Source organism: Lissotriton helveticus, chromosome 7, assembly GCF_964261635.1.
Source record: "Lissotriton helveticus chromosome 7, aLisHel1.1, whole genome shotgun sequence".
Taxonomy (NCBI): domain Eukaryota; kingdom Metazoa; phylum Chordata; class Amphibia; order Caudata; family Salamandridae; genus Lissotriton; species Lissotriton helveticus.
The window spans coordinates 1174055048-1174067075 of record NC_136068.1 but is presented as its reverse complement, the minus strand read 5'-3'; the positions used below and the strand labels follow the sequence as shown (position 1 = coordinate 1174067075).

Sequence of the window (12028 nt, the reverse complement as noted above, 5' to 3'; positions counted from 1 at the left end):
ACCATGAGCTTATGCCCCACTGCACCAAATGTGATTGAGCTATTATTGCGCCCTAAAATGTATAATGCCTCAATTGTCCTCTATTTCCCAAAGCTGTTGTTGCAGTCTCTGGAACAGATGTGTAATTGCATTCTGTCTGCTAACATTGCTCTCATATCCTATATTTAAGATCGGCTATTTCATTACATATCCAAACCTGATATTGAAAAGATGTTAACTATGCCGATTGTATGTGGGAATATTAAGTTTTACAGCGTGCTACCGTAATACTGTAGGAATAGTATCGAGATGGTAAGTATATTTATTTATGAGACGGTATGTGCATTTAAAGAAATGGAGATTAACTCCACATCTCCATATATATATATATATAATGAAGATCCGCATGTGTGTAGTGGTAAGTATAGTAAACGTATACATAGCTATATATACTTATCTTCTCGATATTTTGTTGTTGGATATTTTTACTATGATATTGTGGTAGCACAAGATTAGAAACTCGATATATTCTGATACCATACCAAATATGCTATTATACAACGTGTGGTAAATCTGTTATTGCACCCTGCATTATATAAAGTTGTTCATGAATCTTGTATGAAAATTGTGCTACTGCATCCCATATACGAAAGCTGCAACATCACCTGTGGTGCCCGATCTGCTCACGCTGCTATGCAGTGGGACTCTATTTTGGAATTCGGTTACAGCATTATGAAACACAAAGTATACAAGTTCAGCACGTGGAATGGGAACAGGGGAGGGACAGCATTTGATTAGCTATTAAAATATTTCTTATGACTATATCTAAGAGAACAATCAAAGTTTTCAATTGCAGGGCTGACCAGAACTTCAAATATCACACACATTCTGCTTTCGCGTCATGGGAAAGACTCCCAACATGGCCACTCCTAACATGATAACACTGAGCTCTTCTGGAACATAAGCAGCAAACCTGGTATAGTTTGGATGGAATTACCTTGTTACCGCCTCGTCACAATTACAAGTTTGTTAACTGCTCAAGTAGACCGCACATGTCTTTAAATATATCAATTTAACAGGATATGGAAACCATGTTACATAGGTACTATATGGAACAAACCCATGCAATGCCACAGAAATACATCTTGTAACAAGTAGAACTTTAGAAAAAGAAGATTATTCTGAAAAGAACTGCTTTAATGACATATACAAGGTGATTAGAATACTTGAGGTTTTTTTTTCTGGACCTACTCGGCCAATAAAATAAAAAATGTCAATTACACTGGGGCCATCTGTTTGATTTTCAAACCTTAGTCCATCAGGCACATCTTAAAACACAAAGTAACGTTTGCGCATACTGAGATCACAAAACTGTACTGTGTGGAATTGAGAATAGATCTAGTAAAAGCCATGGTAAAGCCTAGGGGCTTGGCATTGGAAGCCAACCCCTTTGCTTTGTCAAGGTTTTGTTTTATTTTGTCATGATTTTTGGAAAACATTATATTTGGCGGAACTGAAGAACCTTTGCGAATCTAAAAAGCATTGTCTAAAAACAATAATTTTTTTTGGTCTCCAAAAGAACACAATGGCATGGTAGTGCATGGCACTTAAGGGTACAACTTTAAGTGCGGAATAGATCCTAGCTAAAGAGTCGAGTTCCGTCACACACAGTAAAGTGTGACGGAACTCGTGACAGTAAAGTTAGCCACTGGCTGAAGTACATTTACCCACTGCTGCATGCTTTATGATGTAGGGGGCGGAAGCAAATGTAAGTGAAACAAAATAGACCGATGGATGAAGCAGGCTGGATGAAGACCATTAGCGGTCATTATATTATACAAATAATTGTAGTAAAACCAAAAGGTCTTGGCTACAGCCAGACCGCAAATGTTTGACATGCTGTGTGTTAGTTTGGTTTGCCCTGTTCCCATCATGCACTGGGACAGGAACAGACTAATTTGCATATAGCCAAGTTCAGAGCTGGGATGGTGCAGTGAGCTAAAAAACGGTGATGGATCAAGCCCTAATCTTTGGACTGGGTAAGAGTGGTCTGCTTAATTCAGGCACTCTGTTCATCACCACCTCCTTTTCTGAATCATTTTGTCCACCATAAGCGTGGAAGGGTATACTCAGATGTGAGTCCCTTGCTCATTGCACCATCAGGATTCAAGCAAGCCGGGCCGACGACGCCTGAAATGGCAGAAACCGGTCCCCGGAAGCTTGTTTCCTTCCCAGTATAAGAATTGGCTTGGTAGTTTGGTTTTCCCTGTTCCCATCATGCGCTGGGACAGGAACAGACTAATTTGCATATAGCCAAGTTCTGAGCTGGGATGGTGCAGTGAGCTAAAAACGGTGATGGATCAAGCCCTGATCTTTGGACTGGGTAAGAGTGGTCTGCTTAATTCAGGCACTCTGTTCATCACCACCTCCTTTTCTGAATCAGTGTGTTAGACCTGGCATCTTTGTCATGGTTTCCCCAGCCTTTTTGCCTCTGCCTCCAGTATTTTTGAGACTGTGCGGGATTTCGTTTTTGCTGGTTTAGATGCTTTGGGCACTTTGCCACTGCTGATCAGTGTCAAAGTGCAAGTGCTCCCTGTGTAAATTGTTATTGTAATTGGTTATCCATGATTTGCATGTTTGTATCACCAAGAAGTCCCTAGTAAAGTGCACCGTGTGTGCCAGGGCTGGTGATAAAAATGCAACTAGTGGGCCTGCAGCACTGATTGTGCCACCCACATGAGTAGCCCTAAAATGGTGTCTCAGGCCTGCCACCGCAATGCCTGTGTGCAGTCTGTGAACTGCCATGTCCTCCTGGTCAGTGTCCCCACTGACCAGGCCTAACCCTTCCCTTTCAGTACTCATTGGTCACCCCTATGGAAGGCCTAAGGTACCCCCCTGGGCAGGGTGCAGTGTATGTCAAAGGTAGAGCATGTACTAGTGCAGGTGACATGCTTTTGTAGTGAATTACAGCCGTTTTCGTTTTGCACTATTGTAAGGCTATCTTGCCCATAGGCTATCATGGGGAAGGCTGGCTACAGTGGCTAACTGCATATCTTACCATAGGAGCAAGATAGGACTTAAAAGTCTAGTATCCCTGAACTCAGAATTTAATAACATCTTTTGGGAAAGGTGGTTTTTAAATCCTGTGTTTGAGAACAGCACTTTTATAAAGTTGCTGTTCTCTTGTATGACCTTTCTGTGTGACTTGGCCTGTTTGTGGATTGACTGTCTGGTTTGTGAGTGGCAGGGGCTGGGTGGCTCCCAGAGGCTGAGCGGGCCATCCCTGGGCTGAATAGCTCCATCTGCATCTAGAGTGGTGGGAGGGGGTAGCACCTGGGGCTGAATAGGGCTGTGCCTGCCTTCCACAATGCTGGCTCCACCTCCTTCTGGGTGGCTGACGACCCTGCCCCTCTCTCTGAAAGGAAAGGAGAGGCCAGGAAAGCAAAGTGCTCAAGGAACACCCAGAACTGGTACAGACCGGGCTCAGAGCCCTCATGCACAAAGGGAACAAAGACGTTTAGGGGTATAAGTACAGGACCCCAGACTACAGACAATTAGTTCATCCTGGAATCAAGAAGGAACCTCTGCCAAGGAGAAAGATGGAAGACTGAAGAAGGAAGACTGTCCTGCTGTTGCTTTGCTGGACTGACCTGCAGTTTCGTTGCTGCCAAGGAGAGGGGAAGGACTTTGCTTTGTGCTGTGTCCTCTTGCTTGAAGGAATCTCCAAGGGCCTGAAGTAGAGCTGGCTCCCTGTTAAGAAGTTCCAGGAACAAAAGGACTTCGCCCCCAGCTTCCCTGAACTCTGCTGAGGGAGTTCTGTCCTTCTTAAAGTGCTTGGGCCAGTTGTGGTGCCTCTAGAAGTTGTACCTGTGTTGGGAAGCTGTAAACCAAGATTTTAAAGACTTTCTGCAAGTTTTAACGCATCGCTCGCTTGCCGAGCGCATCCCCGTCAGTGCAGGGAAATTCCCACCGCTACGAAGGCCGAGATAGTCGCAGCGCCTGTTGCCGCTGCCACAGTCGTCGCATCCTTCGTTTGTGGGACGCACCAGTCTGGTGCGGGAAGATTACCATCGCTGCGAGTATCGTCGCAGAGCCTGTCGTCACTGGGTGATATCGTTGCACCGCTTGCATGCGGACCGCATCACGTTGCTGCAAGAGTCGTCGCAGAGCCATCGCATTGAGGGGCCGCGAGAGGAGAAGATCGCCGCTGAGCCGCGCATAGTCGCCGCACTAGAGATCGTCCCCGCCCCGAAGATCGTCGCATCATACCTTTTGCGAGCCGCCGCTTCCACCTAAACCTGTGCACCGGAATCCACGCAAGGTATCGCATCCCTCCCCATACAGACCGGAGTCACCGCAACACGCCCGCTGCATCCAACGGGGTTGCCTCCCCAGGGTCTCAGAAATGATGCATCGCTTGTTTTTCACCGCTACAGCTTTCACTTGGAACTTTTGTCACATCTAAAGGTACGGTTGGCTAAAACGTGAAGCAACTGTGGATTATTTAACCCAACCTTAAGAACTCATTTGAAACCATATTCTTGAACTGTGTATGTTGGATTTTTGTTGTTTTGGTCTTGTGTAGTTTAGATTAAATACCTTTATTTTTCTAAACTGTTGTGGAGTCAGTTTGTGGTGTTATCACTGTGTTACTGTGAGGGTTGGTACAAATACTTAGCACGTTGCCTTTGATAAGCCTGACTGCTCGTGCCAAGCTACCAGGGTGGGGTTATCTAAAGAGTGCATCCTTCTTACCCTGACTAGAAGCAAGGGTCCCTATTTGGACAGTGGTACCTACCTCTGCCAACTAGAGACCCCCAGTTCTAACACTGTGCCATTACAGTGGTTCTTAAAGACACAGACGCCAATGCCCCCAACTCGTATGCTAGCGCCCTGCATGGAGCACCCTTGTTCTCACCAGAGTACGAGTCGGTAGTACACGCGGCTGGACAGTGTCCACCCACTTTTTTCACAAGTTGAACGCCGTCCACCCTGCCAAGAATTTGGTCCAGACTTAATGTGCTGAACTCATCCCAGTGTCATTTCCAAACACCGGGACACTTTCAGCAGCACCTGCACGTTGTCTGCTTTACATCTGCAACAAGCAATAATGTGCAGGCAGGGCCGGGGATTTCTTATTTAAGACTCCTGTTGGGCCCATAACAAAGGCCGAATTTGAGGGGTCATCTGCCTCCTTTTGTTCAGTCTCTTGACTGGGAGCAGGCAGGAGCCTCACACCTGATGCAAATGAAGCGGAGGGGAAACAAAGGCTCACACCTTGTTAGCACTTTACAAATACCTAAGACAGGCAGCTTTTCACTTTGTTCAGACTGTGTTTAGGAGATATGCATGCACTGTAAGAATATCAGATGTTTTGGTCTTTCCCAGTATTTACACAAAGCAAATTGCATATTGCATATCATCTTCCATAGTTCACTGTGCTATTGTCCTTGCAATGCGCTCAAACCTACACATGATATACTTGCTAAACATATATGTGAGGGCTTTAGTTCTGATGTCACTTCTTGTGAGGCCACTTCCTGTAAAGTCATGGCTTGTGATGCCACCTTCTATGATGCCAATTCCTGTGATGCAATGTGTGATGTAGTGCGCTGTATATTGCGCGCCGTGATGTCGCGCGCTGTAATGTCACTTACATTTTGCCAAACTAGGTCAGTACCCCACTTCTTTTTTTAGGACTTGTGCCCTGGTTATCACTCAATTTGTTGGGCTACTGTGGCTAATGGGAAGACCAAAGGCAATGAGGAATGTGGTTAAGAGTAGTTTACCAGTGCCACTGATTATTATCATCACTAGCACAGGATTAGCAGGAAGGAGGAGCTCTCAGTCCTGCTCTGGCTCCTGAAAGAGGCACTCCGAGCGGACTCGATCAAACTAGTACTGTCCTGGGCTCGGATTTGACTTTTCTCATCACAGACAGCAGTGTTGTTTGGCCTGGTCTGTGTTCACAAAAACTGGTTTCTTCCAGGTGTCCATGATTGAGGAGAACATGGACCCCAAATGTGCTGCCATGACAACCATGAACTAGGATAAAGGTACACCGCCAAGGAAAAGGCAAAAGGAAGATACATCTCAACCAAAAATGTCAGGAACTCCCCGACTGAGAGACTGTAAGGATGAATGTTATCTTTACAGGAGATCCTGTCCCATCCATTTATCCTCTGTCCTTGGGGGTCCCCTGTATTATCCCATGTTGGGTACAGTGTGTGGGGCCCACTGAAACTGCGGATCTAGTGCTTGCAAGCAACATCCATGGGATCTGAAATTTGAGAGACCCTTAATCAGCCCCCTCCTAATAGTCTGAAAGGGGAAGACCACTCGGACTGATCATCCTGCCGAGGCTGGTGACCCTAGAAGGAAAGCGGATTAAACAGGGTAGGAAAAGTGGGAAAAATTAAGGGTGAAACTTAAATGAGGTGGGGTATGGGAAAAGTGTGAGGAAAATGAAGAAAACAGAAGAATTAGGAGGGAAACAAGAGAGCGATAGGAGGGAGCAGAAGAAAGGAAGGGCGAGAGAGAGGTTACGGTAAGAGGACAAAGGGGAGGCACTGAAAGATGGCAGCAGAACAAGAGGAGCGAGGCGCCAGGAGATGGGACGGAAAGGCTGGATTTATCATCAAAATGTATTGTGCACCATTTTCCAAACTTCTTTCAAAAATGACTTGGGGAGAATTCTACCAAACATCTGCATTGTACAGGAGGTGGGAGAGGACATTTTCCCAGAGCTGCTTTTGATTCCCATTTCAGACCTAAAAAGCCACACAATAAACCCACAGTCTTTCAACCAAGCAGAAACTATTGAGGGGAGCGATAACCGTCCACCGAAAGTGCCTCAGCGCCTCGTCTGGGAAACAGAGGCGCTTTATAAAAGTATCTACAAAACGATACAACTACAAGGGAGAATATTCCTGCAACTGTTATCATGTCAAGACCTAAGGTTGGAAGCCAAGGTAAAGAGACAGGTATCTTAACTTAGAGTACATTTTTTAGATAGTGTACTCAGACTGTAAATAACTGATCACTAGCTACCCTTACTGCTCCCAAAGCACTGGTTTCTCATCTATCTGCCACGGTCATTTTGCCCCATTCACTTTATTGAGATGACACCTGTTGTAGATTACATGTGATGCACAAGGGATGCGCGCTCTTGAAGACCACTAGCAGAAATATCTCTGATTGTGGTAAGTCTGCTCTGGTGCATTCACAATAAGGGCAGTGCTTGTCAGCCGTGACAATGAAGCACACTGCCTGTTGTGTTGTGGGCCCTAGGCCCACATGCTGGATAGAATGATTACACAGACACTTGGAATGAATACTGGTAACTGGCCACGAGCACATGCACCTGGGCCCGTTTATTAACAGGCTCACGTCACTCGTGAAGCCTGTGATGGATGGGTGTCGGGGGCATGTGTGTCCAGCCCTCGAGGGAGTGGCTGGAAAGACCAGTGCCTGTTGAGACACTAGAACGTGTCCAGGAGGACACTACATTCCTCCCAAAAATGTTATGAAGACAAAACAAACACTAGTCCAACCTGTAGGGGCAAACAACAATTAACTACACACCACAGGGTCCATCAGTTTCTCGTGTCAGGCAGCAGGAAGACAGCAGACATGGGCTGGTGACTCTGACTGCAGGAGGACGATCTCGGTGGGTACTCATCATTTAATCTTAGTGTTTCAGGACACGAACGCTGGCTTGGAGACGTCAGCTGCATCCCAGCAGCATACCGGTGAGAACATGTCTTTAGTTCTGGCGTTGTTCCACTCTGCTTACCTTAAAGATGGTCTGTGGTGGGGGTCTAACGGTTCATTAAAACAGGGTGCATCATGAGCATGGTTGGAGTCCATGGTGAATGTTCACGAAGGTGTTGCTGGATCGACTGGAGTCTCTGTTAGACTACTTTGCTGTATCCTGTAACCCATCGTGGGGCAATTTCTCGTCCAACTCTCCTGCCTGGGGAGGCCCTTTGTCGGGTTTACCACTGGACTGCTTGTGGGCTGCGCTGGTGCTGCATGTGTGCCGATGTGGGGCAGCTGCAAGACCAACGAAGAGCCAGTACCCAGTCGCTCGCACAAACCTCAGGGATGGATAAGTCTTGGTCAAGACATGCTCTCGCTGCCGCAGTTCAGGTGTAAGCCAGGTTAGCAGGTAGCCTCTGGGTCTTCTTGTCGGTGGGTGTGGCAACGGTGTAGGACTCCAGTCCATCTAGAGATGGTAGTGTTTGACGCATTTGACAAGGACTGGCATGATGGCATTGCCAGCCATGTGGTGAATCTGGACTACAGTTGGTGATGACTTCCTGTGATGGTTGCAGGTCTTTGTTCTTGAGTTGATCACTGAGAGTGGGGGCTGGCCAGGTGCTTCCATTTCCTTTGAGGAGGCAGTTACATCCATGCACTTAGACTTCTTGGGTGACTAGGATGTCGGTGACAGTGGCGTGATGGACACGCTGAGAAACGTGAGGCATGAGACTGTTTACACATGCTGGCGGCTTACTCTCTGTCTCCCGCTGGGCGGTCGCCAGGTCATTCTCTGGTTGTCACCCCCTTCACTTGCTGTTGATGTGTCTGGATGCACTCCTTTAGCAGCTCGAGTTCGCTTTGATGTCCGGCCACTCACGACTTTCCCTCCTGAACCTGGTTGGCTGTCTAATTCTTAGTGTAGACCCTCCGGTTACACTTCCACATTTCAGGCTGAGTGCGGTGTCGTGCACATGGCAATTATGATGTGGTTGCCATTGGACCTGGACGACAGGTGGTGATCTTGTAGGAGAGGAGTTTTCTCAAGGAACTTCGCAGCTTGCTGAGGCTGTTCCTACAACTCTGGCATCTGCGGGCAGGAGCAGGGATGCCGTTCGACTTAGACTGCCGACACTCAGGAATGGACGGTCGCACTGGGAAGCATTGGGGAGAGACGTGGTTCGCGCTTGCTGCAGCTTACGTTTGGTTCTTCCATAGGGCTGTCTCCAGGGACGTCGGTCCGCCTTGGTGGCTGTCTGGGGTCTCTGGGTGTGCTCTTGGCTTGTGGTGCTACAAGTCCTTGTGCTTCTCCTCTTGTTCTCTCTAGCGCACATGTGTTTGTCCAGTTCTTCAAGGTGACAGGATTGTCACTCTTCTTTTCGACTCTTGTTCCGGGTGCAGTCGCATGCACCTTCTTCCAACTAGGCCAACTGGCCCTATCAACTTTACCAGTCTCTGGACCATGCGGGCGAGACCTCCCATTGCTTTCCTCTCTTCTTCTTCCTGGGTGCTGGGTGGCGTACAGCCACTTCACTTCTGTATTTCTTCTTCAGGTCGTGGCGTCTGCCTCTGCCTCAGTTCAGGCCTTCTTAGCAGGGTTGGTCACTGCATGCTTGCAGTACACGTGGCATCCGGCCACATGTTGCTTATCCTTGGAGCAATGTGGGGTGGTGGCAGCTTGCCACGTGGAGTGTGCGACTCTCCTCTTGCCTGTCTTGGGTCACCAATGACTCCATCTTGAGGCAGTGTGAGGGAGGACACTCTGTGCTGTCTTTGGCCCACTGCGAGGCTTCGCTGGAGCAGTGGAGATGTGGAGATGTGGATTTACTTCTTGCTGCCTTCAGCAATTGCGTCTTCTCTTTGGAGATGTCTCTCTCCTGGGCGTTCGCCGGTGCTGGAACACTTATGGGTGCATGCGCTGCTCACCTTGGACTTCTCGAGCTTCGTCCTCTTTGTGGGCGCCCTCTTCTGGCACTTGGTGTTCCTGCTCTTCTTTCTTGTGGTGGTGGCCATTCACCAATGAGGGTGAGTGGCACAATATCCTCGCTGGCTATGTCGTTAGACGGTCACTGGGAGTTTTGTGTGTACTATGCACAGGGGTCCTCGTGGTTCACTAGCTGTGTAGCGGGACTCGCTGTCTTTAGCTATGCTTTTTGGGTGTAGCTAGGCTCCAGGCAGATTTTGCTGTTGAGCTTCCTGTGACCCTCTGAAGGGTTCCTGGTCCTTCTCCCCTTCGAGCAAATAGACAAACAGGGAGTGGGTGGCACTATGTTTGTCAGTCTTTGGCTGCAGGCAGTGGAACTTGTGGGCCTTAACATCCTCTGCTGAAATGATATTACTTCCTGGGGGACTGCGCAACGTTGCAGGCTATGTTGGTTCTTTCCTTCTTCCTTGTGGTGGTGTCAGAAAGCCACTGGGGTGTGCATGCAGCGCGTATTCTCCTTACACTTTCTCTGAGGCTTGCTAGGCTGCCTCTTGTTCCATTACCTTCGTCCTTGCATTGATTCTCTATTCTCTCCCTGTGGTTGGGCTGTGCAGTGTCCTCCTCACTGATGGGGGCAAATGCCTTCTCCATTTCAGTGTGGAGTGGAATGAGTGATCCTCGGATGGGGTCACTTCAGGCACATGCTGGCTACTTGCAGTGCAGGATGCGGTACCACTCACTACCGTTAGGGGTACTGCGGCTACTTTGCGTGATGCGGCAGCTTCGCTGAAACTGTGAGCCACACTGGGGGAGGAGATGCAGCTGTAATGCAGTTTCAATGTCCTGTCCTTGCTGCATTTGGGCGCAGTACCATGTGTGGCCACTAGGTGGCAGTGCAGCATTTAAGATTCAGGCCCCGGCAGTTTTTCCTGGAAACTGCCTGCCTCTATTGTCCAGGATATGTGGGTACCGGGCTGTGTGCTGCTTAGGTGCAGGTATGTCGTCTGTGGGCAGTGTTTTTCAGCACTGGTGTCGGTGAGCAGGGAAGTCTCTTCCTGGGGCTGGGTTAGCAGGCTGCTTGCTCTGCCTCTCGGTTCGCGGTGTGGCAAGCCTCTGCAATGTGGCGCTACTGCTTCTCATGGCTCACAGTGTTGGCTCATTTAGTTCACCTCATGTGGTAGGAGATAGTGGCGTTCAGTGCCATGTATTCTAGCACTGCAGCCTTCTGCCTACTCTCACATGCACTCCTTCCCTACAACTACCGGCCATGCGGGGGCTGGAGAGGCTTGTCCAGTCTTCCTTACATTGATCTTAGTGCCCTGTTAACGGGCGGGGTGCTGCATGCAAGGATGTAGGCCCGCGTCTTTTGTTGTGATTTAGGAGCAAGTGAGCACTCCTAATGCTCAGTGCGCGGCCACGGTGCACTCACAGGCCCCACAGAGATCACTAGCCTTCCTGAGTGGAGTCTGTGCCACACCGGGTGCGGCCCAGTGAGTCACCGCTAGGCCACTCAACGAGGCCTTGGAGGTCTTCCTTCATGCCGTGGGCCCCGCTGGAGATGCAGGCGTCGGAGCTAAGGTGGTCGGTCCCCTTTTTTTCCGCTGGGATATTGTTGGTCATTGTGGTGTGCTTGCTGGCACGTTGCCGCCTCTTACTGCGGCTATGGTGGTGGCCTACTATCACGCTGGGAGCCCCCTCTTGCTTTATGGGCACACTCCTAATCGCAAGGGGCTTTTACACTAGAGTTGGGTGCGGCCCCGGGTCGATCCACTCTTTTCTCCTGTGCGGGCACTTCAGGAGCAGGGGATGCTTCTCAACTTGTATCGGTCAGCAGTAGGGTTGCAAAGGCCTTGCTGGTGTATGCTATGGATGGCTGCCGTCCCGCCCTGCAACGTCCAGTTGAGAGTGGGTGCGGGGGGTGGACCTTAGTCTCTTGCACCATTTCCTCCCCAACAACCCGAAGTCACTGCCTGTCTACACGCGGGGCAGTACCTGCTCTTCGCCAATGTTGTGGTGTGGGCCCTAGGCCCACATGCGAGATAGAATGATTACACAGACACTCGGTATGAATACTGGTGTAACTGATGATGATGATGATAAAGTTTATTTAGACAATACATACTGGTGTAACTGGCCACAAGCACGTGAATCCGGGCCCTTTTATTTACAGGCTCACGTCACTCGTGACCCCTGTGATGGATGGGTGTCAGGTGCATGTGTGTCCAGCCCTCGAGGGAATGGCTGGAAAGACCAGTGTCTGTTGAGACACTAGAACGTGTCCAGCAGGACACTACACAGCCCACAGTGCGTGTCAGCCGTGAACAGGAAGCACACTGCCCACTGTGCGTGTCAGACGTGACTAGG

The 12028-nt window shown here is 49.0% G+C and overlaps 1 protein-coding gene across 2 annotated transcripts in view; it reads right to left on the bottom strand.

Moving 5' to 3' along the window:
- The window catches only part of PRKCA (protein kinase C alpha), a 1411833-nt gene that overhangs the window by 250634 nt on the left and 1149171 nt on the right, over positions 1-12028 (bottom strand). The window lies entirely within an intron of this gene.